A 6,000-nucleotide genomic window follows, 5' to 3' on the forward strand; every position below is an offset into this window, starting at 1 on the left:
CGGCTCTGATAAGCTTGGACTCATTTGTTAGCAACAGGAAGCGTGTGGGATGTGCGGAGCCTCGCGGCACCGTGTAAGGTAGCCGGCGGCTTGGGAACAGCTGTGGGTAGAGTAGGCAGAGAGGCCGGGACGAATCCACCAGCGGTGGGGCCCCAGGCAAGGGGGCTCTGGAGGCTGGCGAAGTCGCCCTCCGGGGACCGCTGCTAATGGACGAAGTCCTGGCCTTTGCCGAGACGGGTGTGAGGCATGCTTGTGTGAGTCCCCGTGGGAGAGACTCACGGGCATGTTCTGAAACCCAGGGACCCTGAGCAAGCTCTCCCCGCAGCTGCCCTCCCAGAAAGTACGCGATTGATTATGATAAGAGCTTCGCACAACTGTGAGGCTTGAAATTGGTGTTGCAATTAGCGTGAGGAGAAGGTGCTTCACATTCCATTAATTTTTACCTGACCTGCCTGATCTCCCGGGGCAAGGCCCTGCGCACGCTGTGAGGGTCACGTCCTCTGCCGGGGCCGGCGGGCACTGCAGCCATGGATCCTTCCAGACTGGAGCGTGTATTTGTGAGATGGGCGAGCCGAGCAGATGGGGGTCTCATGAGCTTAATTGTCCTCTTTCCCACCCCCTGGAGACGCAGGGAGGTAAAATCAAGCCTGTCCTTTTGGAATTTGAAAGGGAAGTCAGGTGGCACAGTTTTTTCTCAAGAAAGCGTAATTCTTGAAGGGGGAGATTTCAAGTGTACACAGATGATTTTGACTCCGCGTTGGCAGGGAAAGGGAGAGAGAGAGAGAGAAACACAAGCTGTGGATGGGGCTCTTTCTGGGGGCCTGATAGTCCCTGTGACCCCTGGCCTTAGCATGCCCATGTCTTGGATTCTCCTCCCGGACAATGCGGAGGGTCAGAGAACATGCTGGGGTGCTTGAGGCTTGGTCCCAGCGTCACAGCCGAGCTCAGGCTCTGGGGAAGAAGGGCCGCATCTTGGGACTGAATTAGATCACTGGAGGGAGCCGGGAATGTCGATGTGACCTCGGGCCAGTCCCAGCTCCCCATCTGAGTGCCCTGTCGCCCCCCACCCCAGTGGTCACAGGGACCCTGAAGCACTGGCTCTGGCTGTAAACAGGGGGGACTGGATCGCAGAAGCCGATGGAACCATTCACTGGAGTGAAAAGTCCCAGGGACTGCTTAGGGTGGCATTTGCGTGGAACAGGAGAATTTAAATCTGGGGTCTGGGGTCACTTTACCCAGTCTTCAAATAAGGCCAGCAGGCCATGAATGGCCACGTCCCAGGCGGCCTGGAGGCTTGGAGTTTTAGGAATAAGCGTTCCGAGTTCCCACCACCTAATTACCCAGACAGCTCTCAAGTCAGACAGTCCCGGTTCCACCTCTTCCCTGTTGAGTCAGCTCGAGGAGTTTATTTCCCCTTGTAATCCTTACCCTTACAATAGGAAGGGCACAACCATCGCCCAGTTAGGGGGATGTGAGGGAATAATAGCAAGGGACCCCTGGGTCGGCTGCAGGCGTGCTCCTGAGCCCGGCAGCCTACAGACTCGCCTTTTCCTCTGATACCCCGAAGGCTCACTGGAGGCCCTTTCCATATTGTCCCATCTTCCTCCTTCACAGCTCTGAGTTCTCGGTGTGGGGGTGGGGGTGTTTTTCTCCCAAGGCCCCCCACTCTGATTTCCTGCTTCTGCAGGATTCTCAAGCCCCTCTGCCCTCCCCTGCTGTGACTCACCACCAGGTGTGTCCTCCTGTGACTCACCACCCCCTGCCCCTTTCTCCACTGGGAAAAGTGTCATTGACCACAGTGGCTGTGTCGACTGCAGATGTGAGCCTCATTGGGGCTGGTGCAGAGGGTTTACAGCACAGACCAGACAACAAGCAAAAACTGAGGATTAGGTATCAACCTTCTAGTGGCCATCCCCTGGTCATCTGTATTAGTTAGCGATGGCTACGTAACAAATCATCCTGAAACGCAGGGGTCACAGTTCTGTGCATCAGCCGGTGAGGATCAATGATACGGTTCTTCTGGTTTCAGCTGGATTCTCCCATGGATCTTGAGTTAGCTGTGGGCCATTTTGCTGATCTCGGCAGAGCTCTCATGTCTGGTGGCTGAGCTGGGACACGTAGGCTCTGTTTCATGTGGTCTCTCAGCTTGCAGCAGGTCACACTAGGCTCGTGCACGTGGTGGGGGTTGAAGCATGCAAGGTCTCTGAGATCCGGGCTCACAAAGGCATTGTGTCACTCCTGCTGCATTCTGCAGGTCAATGCAAGCCACAGGGCTAGTCCAGATTCATGAGCAGGGGAAAAGGACTCTACTTTCGGATGAGGGGTAGTTGCAAAGTCATACTGCAAAGGGCGTGCGTCTGGGGACCCAGCACACCACCTTTTCCCTCAGGGTCTTGCCTGCTGTCTTGTGGGTGGGGCTTTAGTCTCTCCTCCTGGACGGTTTAGAGCTCTTTCCAAATATTCTCTTCTCCCTGTTCTCGGGTTCCCAACTCTTCTTCCTACCTGAAGAAGACTCCAAATCTCCTACCCTTCTTATGCAGAATGTTTTTTCTTTGTTGACATCCTTTTCCGTCCCAGTCACATTCACACCAAAAATGGTCCTAAGCATGGTGATTAAAGTAAACCAGTGGCTCTCACCTGCCTGGGCCTCAGACTCACGGGCAAAGCTCTTAAAAATGACCGATGTGTGGATGTGAGTGTGATCTGGCTGTGACATCTGTCACTCTGCTGATTGCCTTGGTTGATTTGGCTGGCTGGCTGGATATCCCCTTTCTCCCTCATGGCTCCTTGTGCCTCCCTCCAGAGCTGCACGCTTGGTCCAAGAGGATGACCTTCCCAGTAGAAGAGGAATGTTTTTCAGTCAAGGGTACAAGTAGCTGGTGCTCCCCTGCTAGAAACTCCCAACAAGCTCTCAGGGCCCATTTGTAGGAGAATGTAGGGTAGTCAAGCTTCCAAGATTCCAGATCCCTCCAAATAAGTGTTTCATGTGGCAGCCTAACTTTCTTAAAAAAAAAAAAAAAATGAGTGATGCCTGAGTCCCACCCCCAGGACTGGGGGTAGGTTTTGGATATTGTGAGGTTTTTTTCTTTTTAAATTTTAAGTTGGCTGCATGCCTTGAACTTGAATTCATAACCTTGAGGTCAAGAGTCACATGCTTTACCAACTGAGCCAGCCAGTCACCCCTGGATATTGGTATTTTTAAAAAGCTTCCAGGCTGTTCTAACACATAACTGGAATAAACAAAAATACCATGTATCTCTGAGATAAATTTTGCTCCTTTCTTAAAATGTTGACATTTTAGAAGCTTTTTTTTTTTAAAGATTTTATTTATTTATTTGTCAGAGAGAGAGAGAGAGAGCATGAGCAGGGGGAGTGGCAGAGGGAGGGGGAGAAGCAGGCTCCCTGCTGAGCAGGGAGCCCAATGTGGGACTTGATTCCAGGACCCCAGGACCATGGCCTGAGATGAAGGCAGATGCTTAACCGACTAAGCCACCCAGGCGTCCCAAGAAGCTGTTGTTGTTGCTGTTGTTGTTTTCTATGCGTGAATCCCCCCTTTGTGTTATGTCTGTAAAGCATCCAGTGCACTGCACACACTCACTAAATATAGGCTATCATCACCGACTGTTGCCATCACGGGCACCACAGTGTGGTGGCAAGCAATGCGGGCTCTAAGTCAGAGCACTTCACCTCTCCGCCTCAGTTTTCCTATCTGTAAAATGAGGATAATTAAAATTCCTACTTCATAAGTACTACCTATTTCGCAGTATGCTTGTGGGTATTGCTTAATATGTCTTAATGATTGTACTTAGACACAAAGTAAGTGTTCAATAAATGGTGGATTGTATGTAATTATCGTTGGATTTATTCAGCACCCCATAGTTTACTAAGCTCACCCTCAGTTTGCTTTCTCTTTGATCCAGTTTCCAAATCAAATGTGATGACAACGGGTAGTGAGAGTGCTTGCATAGTACCGCCAGAGTGTACTCGTGTTGGAAGAAGGCAGACAGACAGCGCCATTGCTTGGCGGGACACTCGGCTCTGCCAGCTCCAGATCATTAAAAGCATTAAGAAAATTCTCTGGCAAACTTGGGTATCTTTTTCATTTCCAAGCTGAGTTTTCTTCAGCCCAAGCATTCATTTTAATGGAGGCAGCCTCAAATTTGTGCAATTACTTGAGTAGAGCATAATTGGCACATTTAGCTCAATTCAGATGTCCTGGAGATAATAGATGTGAGCAGGGATGCGAAAATCTAGTGGCAGTCTGGGCTGGGTCCGAGTGCCAGCCTGGGTGCGGTGGGGGGCAGACAGTGCGATGAGGGGCATGGGTGGACAGAGGGCATCTTGGAATCACAGAGTCAGAGTCAGTGGGACCCTTTGAGATCTAGACCCACACACAAGGAGGTAGGATTCTAGAAGAATTAAGCATATCCAAAGTCACATGACTGGTGACTGGTAGAGCTCAGACCAGGGAGAACCATGGGGATTTTGATTGTCATCGTGTCCCTCCTTGTGCCAGGCTTGTGTTGGGTCTTTGTCTTTACTACTTAGTTATATCTCATAACTCCAAGGAGTAGGGATTATTAGCTCCTTTTTGCAATTGAAAGAATGGAGTCTTCAAGAAGTTATGATGTCACAGCAACTCAGAAGTTAGGTCACAGCATAACCTGTGACACCACAAGGACAGTTTAAGGCATTGGAATGACATTAAAAAAAAAACTATGAAATTTTTATTCACTTTGAAACAGATTGCTCACCTGTCACCAGATGCCAAATGAGATTATCTTCATGGTACGGTTTTAGGAAGACCCTAAAAAACAAACAAACAGACAAAAGAAACAACACCAAACCACAAACTTCGCAAACAATGAAATCAGAAAACCCAAATCTCACTTCAGTTTCCTGTCATCTTACTCATGGATATGCGAAACCGAAATTAGAGCTCAATTTACGGTTTTAATTCCTGATAAAATGGAATCATTCTTGAAAGAAGCTAAAAATTAATGTGACAGGAATGAAACAATGTAGTATGGTGGCATGATCTCATATTTTACATAACCAGTTTGGGTTAAAACTTGGCCCACCACATATATGGACAATGCTGGAGGAATGGCATGGATAAGATCTTATTTGGTGGGAAAAAAGTCCAAATTATGAGATATTTAGAAAATATACAATATTATTATGGTCTCTCATAGAAACCAATGTATGTGATATTAAAATGCAAAATAAAATGTGAGAATTAAAAAATGATAAATCTCCACAGTCCTGATAACTGTCTTATAAGCACAAAACAGTTACAAAACTAGAACGTGATGTAGTAGGGTGGTCGGTGGTGGTTTTCAACTTGAGAGTCAGACTTCCTGGTTCTGAACCTGGTGGGACCTCTTTATTAGTTGTGTTACTTTGTGCAAGTTTACTTAACCACTCTGGGCCCATCTCCTTACCTAGAAAAACAGTCATAAAGACTATGGATGTACCTCAGAGTGTCATTTTTGAGATCTGAATGTGTTAATGTATTATTTTCTTCTCTTTATAGGAATCCTCTCCGGGATTACCTTATTGCTAGTAACACGTTTTTTGAATGAAGGCAACCACTTTCCTGGTTTCTGGACATTACTGTTACATTGGACAGTCTGCACATGGCTGCCCTGGTGTGGACTAACTGCTCTTGCACTGTTTTTCACATTAGCCATGATTTTCAGAGGTTTGGCAAATGTGCACGGACTAGTTCACTGTTTGCTGCAAGAGGCACTGTGGAAGGAAAGGCAGGTTCTCCTTTCTGGTTCTCACTCTCACCGGAAGTCGGCCATGATGGATGTGGCTTGTCCTGGACGTGCCTGTTGGGTGATACCCTATGGATTTGTGTGTTATTTTTATGTCTGCACCTGCAGGGTATGCCTGTGGCTCTGCCAAGCACTCAGCCTCTTGCCTGCTCCCCAGGCTTCCAGTCCTACTTGAGATCAGGCACTGAACAAAAGCAGGAGTAGGGTTATCTAGGGG

This window comes from Ursus americanus, chromosome 9 (genome assembly GCF_024610735.1).
Source record: "Ursus americanus isolate L20-20 chromosome 9, mUrsAme1.1.p, whole genome shotgun sequence".
In the NCBI taxonomy this organism is placed as follows: Eukaryota; Metazoa; Chordata; class Mammalia; order Carnivora; family Ursidae; genus Ursus; species Ursus americanus.